Source organism: Juglans microcarpa x Juglans regia, chromosome 5S (assembly GCF_004785595.1).
Source record: "Juglans microcarpa x Juglans regia isolate MS1-56 chromosome 5S, Jm3101_v1.0, whole genome shotgun sequence".
NCBI classification, from domain to species: Eukaryota; Viridiplantae; Streptophyta; class Magnoliopsida; order Fagales; family Juglandaceae; genus Juglans; species Juglans microcarpa x Juglans regia.
This window is the reverse complement of record NC_054603.1, coordinates 15,532,784-15,551,961: the sequence shown is the minus strand read 5'-3', so window position 1 is coordinate 15,551,961 and position 19,178 is coordinate 15,532,784. Positions and strand designations below refer to the sequence as shown.

The 19,178-nt window shown below is 35.7% G+C and overlaps 1 pseudogene; it reads left to right on the top strand.

Moving 5' to 3' along the window:
- Positions 1-2,578: 2,578 nt before the first annotated feature.
- Positions 2,579-12,178, top strand: LOC121267017 (annotated as a pseudogene).
- Positions 12,179-19,178: the final 7,000 nt, after the last annotated feature.

The window sequence follows — 19,178 nt, the reverse complement described above, 5'->3', positions numbered from 1 at the left end:
AGAGAGTGATGGGATTTTAGAGTTAAGAGAAATTTAAGGTTTTTGAGGTATTAAAATAGGTTATTTTAGAAGCTTAGGCTTCAATATCGAAATATGTGATAGATCATTAGAAATTTACGAGAATTACGTGATTATTTTATAGGTACCGATTGATTTTTGTTCAGTACTGCTGTGGAGAAATTCTGATAAGCTAAAAAGTTTAGGTAAGTGGGGTTCCTATGCTAGATTTTGCATAAAAATAAAATGTACTGGGGTCAATTTTGAAAAATATGCATGTTTTGTTATGAGAAGAAATTTGAACTACCTCAGTTATTTGTTCTGCATTACTCATGAGATTTTGTTTAAGAATAAAGTATTTTCTGGCATGACTGGCGTAGACATGAGCTTATTTTTGATATTCTGTTTCTGAAATGTGCAAAAGAGAGCAAATATGTAATTTTGTGTATAAATTATGCTTTTTTAGATATGATTTTGTTCTGCTCTAAAGATGTTTTGTACTCTGATATGACATGATGTGATTTCTGAAATCCTCTGGCATAACATTCTTTTTCTGTTTCTGTTTTGTTCTGACCTTACCACGGGTGTAAAACTGTGGCTTCTGTTCGGGTTGGTACCAACTTTTCTGTTTCTGGTGTACCTACTTTGGAAACAAAGTAGTTTTCTGCATGGTCTTTCCTATGTGCACACTCGGGACTCCGAGAATGAATAAGGGGAAGATTCACATTCTGTTTTTGCTCGGTTAGCTACCAGGGTTTGCACAATCCTACCACGGGGGTTAAACATGGTATCTATTATGTTTTGATAAGATAAGATGTGATGTTTCAGTTTATGCTATGCCAAAAGGATTTTGATTATGAATATTTTTGAACTTTCGCTCTGATATTTTTGATAACGTCTTCTGACGCTACATTTTGAAGACTAAAATTCTGATTCTGCTTTCTGAAATAAAATATTTTATTCTGAATTCTGAACTCTGTAAATACTCATGTTTACACACTAGTATATGTCATCTGCTTACTAAGTTATTGATAACTCACCCCTTATCTCCATATATTTTTCAGATAATTTTGATGGTTCAGCTGGAGAACAAGAGTAGGAAGTTTTAGCAAGGTGTGATGATCGTAGTGGAATAAGTGTTTGAGGGTACAAGTGCTTATTTGAGAGTCGTAGTTAGGAAGTTTTAGCAAGGTGTGATGATCGTAGTGGAATAAGTGTTTAAGGGTACAAGTGCTTATTTGAGAGTCGTAGTTAGTAAATTGATTTATTTTAGATTATTTTGATATGATGAATTAAGGATATTTTCGTGTTTTTGGAGAGTTTTAATTTATGTTATTGAGAATTTCTTTATTGTCCCTATGAAGAAATATAGATTTTTGAGTTGAGTAAATGAATTAATATTTTATGAAATTTTCGGGACTTTATAGTTGTGTTATTGAAGTTGATATTAGGTATTAAGAATTAACTCTCCGGACCTCCGAGATCGAGGCGTTACAGTATTAATTATTTTAGAGTAAATCGTTTAAAACAATGAGATCTTTGAGTAATTGAGGAATTAGAGTTTATTTTTGTACGGTGAGATACAATTTTTAAGTGATAAGAAGTAACTTTCCCACCCATCCGGGACCGCGGCGTTACACCAAACTAGCATTTTCCAAATATATATATATATAAATAGATAGATAGATATATTCATATTATTCCGGACGGTAATTAAATTGTTTATCAATACTTTGTCTTGTTAGGATCTCGGATATACAAGATATCTTTAAGAGAAAACGCGATAATAGTTCAAGATAGTTCAGTTATCAATTCTTAATTAAATAATTTAAACCAGAGATCAAAGCCTTCGATAAAGTTATAATACTTTCTTATTTAATTTTTACAGTTGTATCATATGGCGCCGTTATTCAAGAGATCCCTAAGAACCGAAAAACTATGCAAATCAATTCCCTGGGGTCAATCATGCAACATATATCACCAGCAAGATAAAAACAAATTCTTGCTAGCTATTGCATGCAAAAGCGGAATTTGAACTATTTATTTAGTCCATCGACGTTCTAGATCATCCTTTTTTCAGCTTTTTTCTTTTAGTCCAGCTAGAAATTAAGTATATAGCTAGGCCGATCAATGAAAAGGTCATCGTCTTTAACAGATCATAGATTAATTAATGTTATAAATAATGCAGGCTTTAATCTAAGCAGAATCTACCGTCCTTCCAGTACTCGATCGATAAGATATAATTCTTTCTCTGTCCAGAATATTTCTTAGCCGGCCACAAAATCATAGCTAGTGAAACCTTAGCTAGCCTGCATATATCGTAGAGGAGATTTCCTGGAAATTGCCTGTTTTGATCTCGATCACTTGTATGCATGCAGCGCCGGCGTTGGAGACTCTTTCTCAGCTTCTTAATGACATCTTCGCATTATTCTCCCATTCTCTTCCTATATATAGGAAGCTCAGTACACAATTCTTTCACAGCTCAAATCTCAGTTACTCTCTTCTAGACTCTCTGTACAACATCCTCTTCCATATATATATATATATAGCAACTTCTTAGTACTCATACAGTACTTTGGCAATGGCGTCTCGCTTTCTCCTGCTAGGACTTCTTGCTTTGTCTTCCACTGCCGCATTGGCCTCGGATCATAGTCCTCTCCAAGACTTCTGTGTCTCGGATACAAACAGTAAAGGTACAAAATGAACCTAACATGTATGTCCGGTTTTGTTGTAATTTGCAAATTTCAACTAGCTAGGGATGTCATTTTGATATGGGGAGGTAGAAGCTTCTTGAATAAGCTTTTTCTTTTTTCCTTTTTTTTCCCTTCTACAAAGTTTATATCTTACTCACTTTCAATTTGTTCAGTACTTTATTATTTATTTTATGCTTCATTGCATGCAGTGATCGTCAATGGTTTGGCATGTAAGGATCCGAAGACGGTTCAAGCCAATGACTTTTCCGCCAGTGGACTTCATATGGCTGGCAATACATCAAATTCAGTCGGTTCAAAGGTCACCCCATTGACAGCTGCTCAAATACCAGGACTCAACACTCTTGGCATTTCACTTGCTCGTATTGACTATGCACCATGGGGCATCAACCCTCCTCACACTCATCCTCGTGCCTCCGAGATCTTGTTGGTCTTGGAAGGTAGTCTGGAAGTTGGGTTCGTCACCTCTAATCCAGAGAACCGCCATATCACAAAAGTGCTACAAAAGGGTGATGTGTTTGTATTCCCAGTTAACCTCATTCATTACCAAAGAAATGTTGGCAATGGTAATGCCATCGCCATCGCCACTCTAAGCAGTCAAAACCCTGGTGTTATCACAATTGCGAATGCTGTGTTTGGGTCGAAACCGGATATTGCAAGTGACATTCTAGTTAAGGCTTTCCAGCTGGATAAGAATGTCGTCACCAATATCCAATCCAAGTTCTAGACAGGCCGCCAAGATTGTTGTAATATTTAACGTTGATTGTATAATTAATGTGTGCATTTCTGTTTGACAATGGTCTCGGGACAGTTTATGTGCAAATTTGTTTTTCTATTAAGTCGTTTCTTCATGTCGAGTCAACAATAATTCTTTGAAGGAATTAATAGTGTATTTGTTGGATTCATAGATTTCTTATATATTGTTGTGTTGTTTCTTTTGAATTTTCTCTCATAAAATATGGTTATTGTGGACAACGTTATATATCCATTTATTCTCTTTCTTTCCATCTGTAATCTCATCTTTCTTTTTATAGAATGGATCAATTACATTTTCCAAGCAATAGGACTGTTCATCCGGCCCCATTTTTTCTCAGCCCAATCCGGGATCCGAGTTGCGAAACCCGGAAGCGTTTTTTTTTTTTTTTTTTTTGCTCCTTTCTTTGTAGGGCATTGTCGGCTTGTCTATCTCTCCTTGATCTTGAAATTGTTGGCCTGTAAGTCTTTTTTTTTTTTTTTTTTTGTTGTTGGAGAAGTAATAGGCAGGCCAAGCATTGATGCTACTTTGCAAATTATTCCCTCTTGATCGTCATTACCTCCTAAGCAGAACATAGCAACGGAATAGGATGACTCCGTTGAAGCCATTGAGCGGCCTAAATGGCCACGATCGACTAAGATCCCGACGGAGCAGGAAGCTATTTGGAGAACATTTTAGTTTAAGGTTCTTATGTTATTGTCCTCTGATTCGAAGGACCCATTAATATTCAATGGACCATTTACGATGGAATGGGAGCACTATGAGGGATGTGAGCCTGTCCAATGCAAGGGTGCAAATGTCTTCATGCTTGCACTTGGGTGGAGTGATTGCTGTGAAAAGATTTACGGATAATCCAACTACTTTCTTTTCTTTTTTGAAACGTTCGAAAGGGATAATGATATTCTCTGAAAAGGAAGGACTGGAACCTACAGTTTTCTGTTTGTTGTGGGAAATGAAAACTGGGAAGGCTCGACCGATTAGTCGGATAAGGTGAAGCACATAAATTCCAAGGGGTCTTTCTCTAGACAAGAATGCAGCTTCAAGCCTTCAAGTAGTTTGATTGCTGCAGCAACATTTGCAGATCAAGGAGAGATGGACAAGCCGCAATGCCCCACAAAGAAAGGAAAAAAAAAAAAATTTATAGTTTTTTCCAAATATCCACACTAGGGCAAATAGTTTTTTCCTTTTTCTTAAACATGGTTTAGACATTTTTAATCATTAAGAAAAAAAATACAAATTCTCTAATATTCACTTTCTTAACTATTAAAAAAAAATTATAAAAAATATATAAATATATATATATATGTAAGTGGGCACATTTGATGAGGACATGATTTGGAAGTTATAACACATGAATAAAACACGACTGTGTACTCGTGTACATATGGAAGGTATTACATATCTATTTAATTATATAAAAGCTAGTTTTCAAAAAGAAAAAAAATTCTATAAAAGCTAAGTTTTTAATCGATGAATTGGCATTCAGTCCGTACTATTTGGCTTAACAGCCAAGCAACCGCTAAAAGTTAAAAATGTCAGGCAGTGCAAAAGGAATTGAAGAACGTCAAGCGGTGAATACCTGGAACCAAACACCGACTTTCAATTTTTTGGTATTAAACCTTTTCACCGGTCATTGTGATCTCTTGGAACCAAATACCGATCAAATCCAGATTTCGCAACGAAGACGATGGACGATGCATCAAGAAAAAACTAAGAAGATCACATCCTTTAAAAAATGCAAGATTCTGAAACGAACCATCAAAAGATGCAACCCAACAGCATAATATAAATCCGAACAACTATGAAACCCTCGCTTTCTCCATAGCATTAGGACGGATAAGCAAGAACCAAAAAAGAATTACCGATACCTTCTTAAAGCACTTTTCTCCATCGGCAAACGATATCATAAGAAAACCATCACCCACGACAGTTGTAACCGGCAGTTACCCAAAAATCACTGAAAGTGGAAGGCTCTGTTTTTTACCCACAGAAACAGAGAGGTTAGGTCTATACCAGACTTTACTTGCAAACAGAGAGGTGAGCTCCATACCGAGAGAGAAGTGAACGTGCGACGGCGTAGGGAGATGGGCTGAGATTGATGGTGGTGACTGCTGCAGCAGAGCAGGCGCTGAGAGAGAGAGAGAGAGAGAGAGAGAGAAAGTGATGAGAGAGAGAGAACAGAGAGCACCGTGAGAGAATGTTCGGAGTGGCCTTACCGGGAGGAGAACGACAACCGAGGGCTGGGGGATGCAGTCCAACCATGGAGTCTTGCTTTCCGGCGTCCTCTATTTCCGGTGAAGTGCATGAGGGTGGTGAAATGCGGGGAAGGATCGGGGCTGAGAGCACATAACTTGCTCTGTTTTTGGTGCAAGAAACAGGGGCCTTCCGTGCTGTTGTGGGTGCTGTTTTTGTTCCGATTCTCGGCCACTTCGCACCGTTGGTGGAGGAGACGGTTGGTCTTCCAACATGTTGTAGATCGTCGGTGAAGTCGAAGGGTCGTCGGTGAGTAAACATAGCTGAGTACCTCGGTTGAGTTAGATCTGTTTACCTGGTCTGGGCTTCATTTCAGAGATTTTTTCCCATTTCATTAAAGCTCTCTGGTTAAGGTGATATTGATATGATGCGGGAGACATGGAAGCGGGAAGGCTCTCTGGCCACGATATGATTGCAATCAATGCCTTGAATAATTTTCATAATTGAATAAAAAAGTTAAAAAATCTCTCCTTGATGGTTGATGTTGCCTTTTGCGTTATGGGGTGCAGTGAGATTGAAAATCGCATTAAGGAAGCTCTGAAGTTAATCGATTGTCCACACCCTCTTGAAGCTTCTCAAGTTGAGACTCTAGAACTCTGACTATGGCCCAGAACCAACGCTCTCGATCCAGTATGTTTTTCTTTTTCTATAAGAATTTTATTTACTTATTTATTTCAAAGGGTCCATTTGGTTGCAAATAAAACTGTGTTTGTAGATGTGTAATTTTGCAATTTCTTAGCATCGGAGTGAAGCAGAAGCTTTTGGACGGGTTAGTTTTTATGATATGGATTCTTTTACTTGATATCATCTCTATTCGCACTTGCCTTTATTTTCTCAATTGCAGCATATTCTTGCGACTTTTGATATTTTCTGTGCAGGCTATCCTATTTAGTTCACAATCGGGTCTCTTACTAATTGCATCTATTTTACATTTGTTTTAAATTGAACAATCTTTCTTTTTTTTTTTTTTTTTTTATAAGAAATTGAACAATCATTTATATATATGAATTACATTTTTAATATTGTAAATTGACTATAAAATATTTATTGGTAAAGTGAACTCTTTTATCCATGCTCCATTAATTTTATATATATTTGATATTAATCTTTTTAATAATTTTGGTAGTGATTATGTATAATAAACTATTTAAATTTATAAAATTTAACATAAATAACCACTACAAGAAAAATGAATTTTTGTGACCATTTAATTGAAGTGAAAAGATTATTTGTAATTAAAACAGATTTATTTTAACTGTAAATAGTCATTTTATTAGAATTAACTGATCATAAATAAATAATTTTTTAATAGTGAACGGTCCGCCTATTGTGCGAATTATAAGCTCGTATGTATATAGAGAGACGTAATTAATTAGTAGCTAGTATCGTGACAGGTGATCATTTAGTTCATAAGTAGACGTAATAGGAGCTGGACATTTGTCTTCGGAGCAATGTTTTGATCAGCATATATCTATAAGCTGGTTACGTACCGACCAATTGATATTTCTTATCCAAAAACAAAAAAATACGTACATGCACTAGCATTTCATAATTAGAAATTAATAGATCAACCCACACTGACCTATATATATATTATAAAATTAGGTTATGGACGATTAATACTGGTCAAAAATACCAACCGAACGTACAATTGATTTCAAGCGCACATATCCAAAATAAAGATCATGAGTTCGACCCAGCCCCCTCCGCAATGTATTAAATAAAAACGTACAATAGATGTTTAGAGGCCACAACCCATAATTAATATTAATGTATTTTTTTTATGAGAAATGATTTATAGTCATAAAATATATAAATATCGTACTTTTTTTTATTTTTTTGAAAAGTTAGTAAATTATGACACATGAAAAGAACCAATTTTTTAATTATTGAACCACTCTTTTTTAAATTTTTTTAAGAAATGCGCGACGTGTACACGACCTAAAATTGTATATAGTATTATAAAAAATATATATTGGATATATTTTATTGAAAATCAATATATATATATATATATATATAGTACTAGTTTTACATTACATTCACTATCGAATAGCAACCATCGACCGATCCTTAGTAGAGCGAGGAAATGAGCTATGCTACTCCATCGTAATTAAACTTGTAACGCCCCGTTCCTGAGGGTCCGGAGAGTTAACTCATGTCATTTAAAAATCACTTTTCTTCCACATAGTACATACTCTAATTTTTCTCTATCGCACAAAATACTCATATATTTACATCACTTACTCCAGAATAACTATTCTAAGACAATACAAAGTCTTAATATAAACATCAATCTCCCAACAAATCACAACATCAGGACCCCAACAAGCTTACTGAATGAAAACTTTCAATACCCATATAAATCTTCTATGCTTAAACCATCATTCTAACTCTTCTCACCCATGCTCCATATCCTTGATCCTCAACTGAAGCATTCAAATCATCTGAAAAAGATGGTGGAGATAAGGGGTGAGTTATCAACAACTCAGTAAGCAGAGGACATATACTAGTATGTAAACATGAGCCTTTTCAGAAAGTTCAGTATGTAGAAACAAAAACATTTTTTATTTTTATATGCAGATCTCATAAAAAAATGTTATCAGAAAATCAGAGCGACTTTTCAATCTTTTTATACTCCAAATCAACAATTCATATTTAAGAATCCATTTCATATTCAAAAACACTTTGACATAACATAACTGAATATTTTCATCTTATCATATCATATCATATACCATGTTTAACCCCCGTGGTAGGGTTGTGCTATCCCCGGTGGCCAAACCAGGCAGTATTATGTGGTGAACTTTCCATTTTTCAATCTCGGAGCCCCGAGTATGCACACAGGAAAGAACACGTAAAAAGATCACTTTGTTTCCAAAATGGGTGCACTCATATCATATCATAGTGGTACCAACCCTATCACGTGAACAATATAATCATATCAGAACCATATTCAGAACATATAAGTATGCCAAAGTTTTATCATATCCTTATCATATCAAAACACGTGCGAAACATATTCATATCATTTCTATTTGATCAAAAATAGATCCAAATCATTTCATATCACATGCATAAAAATTTCAATGATATCATATTCGCTCTTTTGCATATTTCAGAAACATGTCAAATATTGCTCATGTCTACACATTTCATGTCAAAAGTATTTCTTTTCTCTTTCATACGTATCTCATGAGGGAATGCGAAATATATTATGAGGTTGTTTTTCACTTTTTCTTTTTAAAACAACATGCACATTTTTACAAACCAACCTCAGTTCATTTCTTTTTATGCAAATCTAGCATAAGAATTCCGCTTACCTGGACTTCTTAGCTTTTCGAAAATTTCCTCAACAATGCCGAACAAAAATTAATCGTCACCTATAAGATAATCACGTAAATTTCCATAAGTCTCCAATCAATCTCGTATTTCGATATTCAAGCCTACAACTTCTAAAATAGCCTATTTTTAATTCCTCAAACTCAAAATTCTCATTATTCTCACCATACCAACATCACTTTCTAAACTCATCAATATCCGACTTCGACTAAACATTTAATTCTAACTTATTTATGAAAGAGATCTTACTATAATTTATAATACAAAGTAACATAACTATAATAAATTCATTATAATTAGAAATTCATACTTTTGTTTAAATAATAATAAATCAAAGATATTCTTTTAAAAGGATATGTTAAAATATTCTTTTTAAGTGTTACTTATCAGTCTACTTACTAACTATTCCAATAGAATATAAGCCCTAGTAACAAAAATACCCATTTAACAAAATAAATTCATGTGTCTACGCCTAAATAAAACATACTTTACAACCCACGCAATATACTCATGATTTCAAATCCGAAGTACATAACATAAACTTAATTAAGCTAACACCCTAACACTAACCTTGGAGGGGTACTATAAGAGGACAGAAAATAAAAACAAAACAATATTATTTCCTACTATTAAGTTAACATAATTTACGTATACATCCGTATATATATACACACACACATATATATATATATATATATATATTTACACCAGAAAAATGAGTTTACGTATACATCTACATATATATATATATATGTAAGTACACAGAAAAATTATTACTTCACACAGTGCGGCGGAAGCACTTACGGAGAGGTGGGGGGAGCACGACGGCGTGGAGCCGGGGCTGGCTACGGCGGACGAGGGTGGCGCTTGGTCACTAGCTGCGAGGGCAAGAGAAAGAAATGAGAGAGAGACACACAGTGAGAGGACGAGGGAGAGAACGAAAGGCAATGACCACCACTGGAAGTGGTGCGAGCTCACCGTGGGATGAGGCAGTGTGCAGCGGACCGGGGTGAAGGAATGTCCTCACCGGCGGTTTCTGTGGGGGCACGGCACGATGTAGCTCCCGATGGAGCGTGACTGCAGCGGCTTGGATGCTGCTCTGTTTTAGGCAACTAAAACAGAGTATTCCGAGGCTTCTAAGGGAGGCTACGAGGCGTTGGGTGGGGGCGACAAGGCTGAGGTTCCGCGTGGGCTAGGTCCGAGGGAAAGGTGGTGACTCGTTGGCTGGCTGTTGCTCTGCTTTTCGGTGATGCACTAAGATAGGGCTTACACGATGAGGATGGTGGTGCATGGCTTAAGGAGTGTATTTCGTGTGACTGTGGAGGTGATGACCGAACGGTTTGGGAGGCTGCGGCGTGAAAAGAACAAAGGAAGAGCAATTAGGGTTGAGAAAAACTTAATCTATATATTGGCTGTAATTAGAAAACAAAATACTTAAAACAAAGGGAAGGAAACGTGCATGAAGAAAAAGGAAAGATGGTGTTATTTGTGTAACGGAAATGAGAGGCGTGAAACACGTACGTGAGTGAAGCAAAGAGCCGGGTTTTACAAAACTAGTGGAAGAAATTAAATATTCTTGCTATTGCTAAAGGGATTTGAACTTCCTATATATTTACTCAATCGTATTATAATTTATTTGAATTTCTCATTCTCATCAAGAGAATAATGTACGTAGGATCAATTAATAGATGATCATCATCTAGCAGCTTTAAAATGTCGAATTTGTTATAAAAAAAAATTCATTTAAATTAATGTTCTGCTATCGTTTGTTTTTTCTCTAATTAAATTCTAGAAAAAAGAAAATGGTTTTTAAATGAACCACTACATATATACCGTCCTTCCACTTGGATTTGGCGTTGTATTCGGTCAAATATTACGTAGAAATAAAGTGTATAACTCTTTGATCAATTCCTAGCGCATCCAGCACATGATTTAATAATTAATAGCCAGCCCCAAGAATAATATCTAAAACGTTAGAAAGCCTGCATCTTAATTTAATGCCAGGAGACTACCTGATAGGAGGCTGATCTTACTCTGCTTCTAATTCTTAATGCATGGTGTCTAATTAATTTGCATTATTATTGTCTCTCAGCCTCTAACTCCTATATATAGGAAGCTTGTAAACATGTCTTTTCACAACTCAGATCGTCGCAATTACTCTTCTGATCTCTTCTCTCTCTGTACAACTTATCTTACATATCTATTAATTTGCTTCAGGCCTGCTCATACACTTTGCCAATGGCGGCCTCTCGCTTTCTCCTTTTAGTACTTGTGGCTTTGGCTTTCACTGCCGCATTGGCATCGGAGAATACTCCTCTCCAAGATTTCTGTGTTGCAGATACCAACAGTCAAGGTACAACATGCAGGACCTTAATTAAAATTAAGTACATCATGCATGTTTTCTTTTATTCTAGTTTGCAAGCTGTTTCAATCCATATATAGCTTTAGATCAGCTAAAACTAGAGGTTTTACATGATGCATGCACTAGGCATGCATGTCACTTTTTATTTTGGAAAGTAAAAACATTAATTCATTAATCAGCTTGCTTGTTTCTCATTGATATTATAATTCATTGCATGCAGTGGTCGTCAATGGTTTCGCATGCAAGGATCCTAAGACAGTTCAAGCCAACGATTTTTCCTCCACTGGACTACATATAGCAGGCAACACATCAAATCTAGTTGGTTCAAAGGTGACCCCTGTGACAGCCGCCCAAATACCAGGACTTAACACTCTTGGCATTTCACTTGCCCGTATTGACTATGCATGACCATGGGGCATCAACCCTCCCCACACCCATCCTCGTGCCTCCGAGATCTTGACAGTCTTGGAAGGTAGTCTTGAAGTTGGGTTCGTCACCTCTAGTCCCGAAAACCGCCATATCACAAAAGTGATACAGAAGGGTGATGTGTTTGTATTCCCAGTTGGCCTCGTCCATTACCAAAGAAATGTTGGCAATGGAAATGCCATTGCCATTGCCGCTCTTAGCAGTCAAAACGCTGGTGTTATCACCATAGCAAATGCTGTGTTTGGGTCGAATCCGGATATTGCGAGCGACATTCTAGTGAAGGCATTCCAGGTGGATAAGAATGTCGTCACCCATATCCAGTCCAAGTTCTAGACAAGACGTTAGCGATTGGCGTATTTGCTGATTGTGTTAGTATGTGCATGATTTGTGTGTTTCTTGTACGTACATGTGCAATATTATTTTTTCATTCAGTGATGATTTTGTAAAGATTTTTTTTGTCTCTGTTAATGATGTTTAGGAGTGTTGTATTTGTTGAATTTATAATTTTTATATCATGATTCTTTTGTGATCTCTTTTTATTTTTCTCGCATTAAATACGGTTCTTATGGACTTTCCTTTTGTTTTAATTTCTTTCATTCAATCTACATTAATCTTATTTCTAGTAGATTTTAATTATAATTTCCTGAAGAAAAAAGATTAAAGAAAAAAGAAACACATCTACGCGGTTGAGTGATGACCTTTATGTGTCGATGATTATATATCTCTTTATTGATATTTTCTTTTCCTTTTACGAGGTATTATGGATACAAATAGCATGACATTGTGCACATATTGACAGTATTATTTTCTTTTTCTTGTTGAAAAGTCATGGCATGAGAAGTTTTATTGAAACTCTTACTTTTCATGAATAAGTACTGTATTATAGAAAAAGTATAAAGTTTATAAAAATTCACACAATTCATAACAGAGGCTTTAAATGACCCTTTTGATACCGTATAAATTAAGCTTCTGTTGAAGAGAAGCGGTCCTCTCCTTCTTTCAAGGGCAAGATTTTTTCTTCGCTTTAGGTGAAGGACTGTCTTTTAGACGTTGGTCTGAAGATGAAAGTATGGAGGAAGAACTAGAAATGGTGTGGGCAGGATTTATTCTCACTGGTCAAGAGAAGCAGGAAGAAGTATTGACACCATCAACATTGCGTGAGTCAATGAAAAAAGGGAAGTCTTGTCTTCTAGCACTGATAATAGCTGATAAAGTTGTAAATAGGGAGGCATTCAGGACAACCATGTCTAAAATCTGGAGACCAGAGGGATGGATTTAGTTCAAGGAGGTTGGTGAAAACCGAGTCCGCCTGGAAGTTCCGCAAGAATAAGATAAGTGTTGATGGGGCGGTCACGGTCATTCGATAGGATGCTTGTTTGTCTTCGAGATTCTGATAGAAACACACCTCCAAAAGATATTCCATTCTCCGCTGAAGTATTCAGGATTTAGGTCCATAACATGCCTTTACCAAGCATGACAAAGGAGGTTTGGGTTCAAATAGGAGCTGGTGTAGGAAAAGTTATTGATGTGGAAGTTGATGGAAAATGATTTGGATGGAGACAGTTCCTACGTATGAAAGTGGAGACTGATATTACAAAGCCTTTAGCTTGTAATACCCAGCCCCTGAAACCCAAGCCCAACCTTTCATGAGGGAACAATGCCGTTTTAGTAACATCTTCCTCCTCACATTTCAATTGCTTTCTCCGATTTCTTTTCTTCCCTTACAGTTTTCTTTACTCCCGAAATTTGCTCCACCCCGATTTCCAAAACCTCCACATTTCTATGATTTCTCTTCTACTCCTAATCCTCATATCACAACTCCCCTCTTCAAAATAGGCTCTCTCCCTCTGATAGCCACCGTGAAACGTCAACATTCTTCTCATCGCTGCCATCTTGCACTAACGCTGTGCAGACACCCAAAAACCACCATGCATCACCGAGTATAAGCCGCCATCTTCTCTTCTCTTCATGCTGTGGTCACTTGCTCCCTGCTTTATACCCCAAGCGAAGCTTTTCCCTTCGTTGTTGACCACCATGGAAACAGCCCAGGCGCATGGCTCAACGCACGTACAAGGACTTCTGTTTTGGTTAAGTCGAAACAGAGCACCCACTGTCTCAAACATTTTCCCCCTCTGTGTTCGGTTCCTCTCGGTTTCCCTCTCCTCATCTCTCTGCCATCGCGTCCCTTACATGCCAGATGATTGCAGGTCGCCATCGTTGCTCAACCACCACACTGCCGCCCATCACTAGACTACCGCAACAACCCATCACCAATAGCATGGTTCCGTTAAACATAGCTTCCATGCTAGCCACATGGTCACTTGTCGTCCGTGCGCCATAGCCCAGTAGTGAACCTGCAAGTGGAGCCACCGCAGATCACGGGCAAGACTCCATAGTCGGACTGCAACCCCCACGTTGCATGGTCCGTAACTCCCTCTCCCCCTTTCTCTTAGATTCTATCTCTTTCTCTCTCACAGTTAGTGCACTTCAGCCAAGTTGTACATCGTAGATCTAGTCCAGCTGCCGCTTCCGTCGTCCCTGGCCACCTCTTTCGGTGAGTATGGATTGATTCTTACACACGGTTTGATTCTGGAAGTTATAATCTCATAGCTCTTTCTTTGTTGTGACTATGCATGCTTTACCCAAAGGGCCCATGTATATATTTTTATTTCCCTAGACACCCGTGTCATCAAATGGTCCAAAAGGCATATTTTTATATTAAACTTGATTTCATAGAAAATATTTAAAGACTTTAATTATATTATCGAGTATTAGTTTTATGGTTTGATTTTGGTAGAAAATTGTAAGTGTTTAAAATTATTTTTTTAAAACACTTTAAGCCTATTATATGAAATAAATTTGGATAGTTTTGAATTAGATATGATTAGTAATTTACAATGATTTTTAATATAATTATTATTAAGAATATTTTATGAATTAATATTGCATAAGAAATTTATGACTTCCTACTAGATTATATGTTGGCAGTATTATGTTAGTGTTTTAATAATAGTTTATCAAGATATGAGTTTTAATTATGATTATGTTAATTTTCGAAACGAGTTTAAGTTGTTTTGCCATACTTGATAAAATTATATTATAATAAGTTAAGATTATTTTTAATGATAATATATTTATTATATTTTTGATAACTATGCAGTTATCAAAACCATTTCCGTACTATGAATTTAAGTAGATGAAGAGTTTTAGCAGTTCTTTTAGAAATTTAGTAACGTTTAGTATTCCGTATAGGTGACAATTGGTATTCATTTGGTACGATTGTGGAAAGATTCAGAAAAGCTAAAAAGTCCAGGTAAGCGGGATTTCAATACTAGATTTGCATAAAAGAGGAAAATGAACTGAGGTTGGTTTGTAAAATGTGCATGATATGTTTTTAAAAGAAAACATGAAAACAACCTCAGTATATGTGTTTTGCATTCACCTATAAAAATCTTTATAAAAGAGAAAAATACTTTTTGACATGAATAGTGTGGACATGAACAATATTTTACATGTTTCTGAATGTACAAAAGAGCAAATATGAAAATTGAGATTTTTATACATGTGATTTGAAATGTTTTGGATCTGTTATTGATCATCTGAAAATGATATGCACGTGGTTTGATATGATATAGATATGAAAAACCTTTGGCATACTTATTTGTTTTGATTCTGATTCTGAATATGGTTCTAATATGATGATACTAGTTCATGCGATATGGTTGGTATCACCATGATATGATATGATATGATATGAGTGCACCCACTTTGGAAACAAAGTGGTCTTTTATGTGTGCACACTCAAGGCTCTGAGATTCAAAAAGGGGAAGTTTCACAATATGATACTGTTTGGTTTTGCCACTGGGGATAGCACAACCTTACCACGGGGGTTAAACATGGTATATGATTTGATATGATACGATGTGATATGATATGATATGATAAGATGAAGATGTTCAGTTATGTTATGCGAAAACGTTTTTTAATATGAAAATGGTCTTTGAATATGAAAAGTGTCTTTAAATATGAACAATTGGTTTTTGAGTATGAAAAGATTAAAAAGTCACTTTGATTTTCTGATAACACGTTTTTTAGATCAGCATATGAAAATGAAATGTTTTGTTTCTGCTTGCTGAACTTTCTGAAAAGGCTCATGTTTACATACTAGTATATGTTCTCTGATTATTGAGTTGTTGATAACTCACCTCTTATTTCTATAACATTTTTCTGATATTTTGATGGTACAGCTGGAGATCAAGACTAGAAATCTTGTATAGGGCTACGTGAGCATAGTGGAATAAGTACAAAGATGGATACTTTGGTTATCTAAGCATTTTATTCAATAGTTCTATTTTTGCTTTGTAGATTGGGTATTTTGGAAGGTTGGATTTTGCAATTTTGTGGTGTTTTAGATTATTCATATTGGAGTAGTTGATTTGAAACAATGAGTTATATTTGTCATTGAAAACTTTGGAGTCTGACTATATGATTGAGACATGATTTTGAGTGACTAGTAGTAACTCTCCGATCCATCCAGGATTGAGGCGTTACATAGCTAGAGCTAAATTCCTCGCGATTGATAAGAACCAATTATGGGTTTCCTTCAAATACAAAAGACTCCCAACATTCTATTTTCATTGTGGTGTCATCAATCTTATGAAGAGAAACTGTCCTAAGTCTAGTCAGGGAATGAGTTTAACAGAGGAGAAGCAACCCCAGTATGAACCATGGCTACGTGCAAATCCTGCAAAGTCCTATGGCACTACAACCAGGAAGTATGGTGGAAACAAGGTACAACAACCACAGAACAATTGGAAACAATAGAAGCTTGGCAAGAAGGCCAGTAAAGAAAGTGGAAATGCCAGTACTGGAACCCAGGCTCAATCTAAGAAGACAATGGCAAAATTCCCTAGTATTCAAGAGAATCATGAGTTGTTAGGGAAGGTTACCGATCATGAAAATAATTGAAATAAAAAATGAGAGGGAGATTGATAAGGAATTGAAATAGATGAGGGAAGACAATCCATAGTTGATAGGGATAACTCTCTAAATGAGAAATTAATGGAAGCTTGGGAAGATTAGGACGAAGGAAGCAGTCAACACAATTGTGAACAATGTACAGGACTTATCTATCGAGGCTAGTAAGTTCTCTAGATAAATTCCTTTCACATCAAATCCATGTACTAGCTAAGTCCAAAAAACAAGCTAGTTGGAAGAGAAGAGCTTGTGACAAGTTCTTTCATAATTGGGCTTCTTCTAATGGTTTGAATGTGAATACTTGTAAAACTGGTTCTAACAAGAGGGATTGCAGGTCTTCAATTGAGGGATAGGAAGATGGTGTGTTAGTTAAAAAATAAAAAAACTATGCTCTTACCTGGAGAGGGCTTAAACCAGGAAAGATTGGTGGAGGCTACTATGTTGACCCACCAACAGCCATGAATTGCATCAATTGGAAGTGTCAACGGCTTGGGAACCCTCAAACAGTTTGAGATCTTCATTATATGGTGAAGAATAAGGGCCCAAGTATCATTTTTCTTATTGAAATAAAGTTCAGTAGAATTAAAGTAGCAAAGCAAGAACTGTGTTCGGCTTTGAACATAGTTTTGTGGTTGATAGCAAAAGCCTCAGTGGTGGAATTGCCGCTTTATGGAAAGATAATAGTTATGTTGGTCTTGAATCCTACACCAAATGTCATATTTCTTTAAGATTTACTCATCCTAGTTTTGGGAAGGACTAGGTCTTAATAGGATATTAATTAGAATCATTTTTTCAATTGTCATTTAAAACGGAGAGAGAAATAATTAATATAAAATGTATTTGATGAATGAATAGTTCTTTTCAAATTTGGAAATAATTTTAGAAGTGACTAGCTAAATTCCAATTATTTGGAATTTAACTATTCCAATGTAATCATATTTTATGGTTTAATAGCTAAATCTTCAATGAATTTAGCTTTTAGCTAATCCAATGAGAGTGCTCTTAGCAGTCAAAACCCTGGTGTTATCACCATAGCAAATGTTGTGTTTGGGTCGAATTCAGATATTGTGAGCGACATTCTAGTGAAGGCATTCTAGGTGGATAAGAATGTCATTACCCTTATCCAGTCCAAATTCTAGACAAGACGTTAGTGATTGGCATTTTTTCTGATTGTATTAGTGTATGCATGATTTGTGTGTTTCTTGTACATACATGTGCAATATTATTCACTACATGAAAAATAGTTTTTCTCAGCGCCAAAAATCTCGAGAAATAAGCCCTAAAATCGCTAGATTTGATCTTTGTCAGCGATTTTTACTTGGTCGAATGTTTGTCACAATTGTTTTCTCAATTATAAGTTAAACCAGCAAATTGCAAAAATTGCCGAAAGTAGTGACTTTTTCCGGCAATATTTTCCTTCGCAATTATTAAAAATCACTGAAAAATGCCTTCTCGTTTAACGTTAAATCTTTGAAAAAAGTCAATTGCAGCAATATATCATTGCAAAAAGTTAAAAATCGTTGGAAAAGTCTCGATATTTTCCCAACAATTTTCAATGATCGTCGCAATTATATTTTTCTAGAAAGTAATTGTTGCCAAAAAAAGAATGTTTGCGGTGACTAAATATCGCCGCAAATAAGCTTATACGACAAACTTTACTCACCGGAAATGATGTTTTAGAAAATAAATGAAAACTCACAAAACAGAATAAATAAAAAATATAATACACATCCAAATTATATTCACTATGAAATTTCTAGATGGCCACACATCCAAATTATATTCACTATAAACTACAATTTAGTATTTATATCAAACATTTGTCCACCAACCTTTTCAATCATACATGATTATATATTGCATCTTGCATATAGTGACAATTGCAAATGGCCATTCAGTTTACCCATTAAAAAAGTAGTTAAACATATAGATTGAGCATTAGGAATTTACTGGATAAGTAGGCCATCAGGTATTTGCACAAGGGCATAAAACTCAGTTTTAAACTTCAAACTAAAAGACAACAACTTTGAAGAAATTGAGTTAACTAGATATTATACTATCGATATATAACTGTCATACATAAAGATTAAAACTCTGACCAAGAACCCTTTTTTTCTCCAAATACTCATCCACACAACACAATGTAAGCATGAAGCAACGCCTATTGTTTTCTCATATTTTCTGCCATGTTTAAAGCTTCACTGGCCAGATCAAGAAATATGTAATCACTTTGATTAAAAGGTGAGTATTCCTTATTAGCTCCAACAGTTATTGAATCGCCACAGTCTTGTTCAGAGCTCTTTATCACTGCAAAATGAGGTCTTGTAGATGCATCTTCTGAGGAACTTAAAGATGA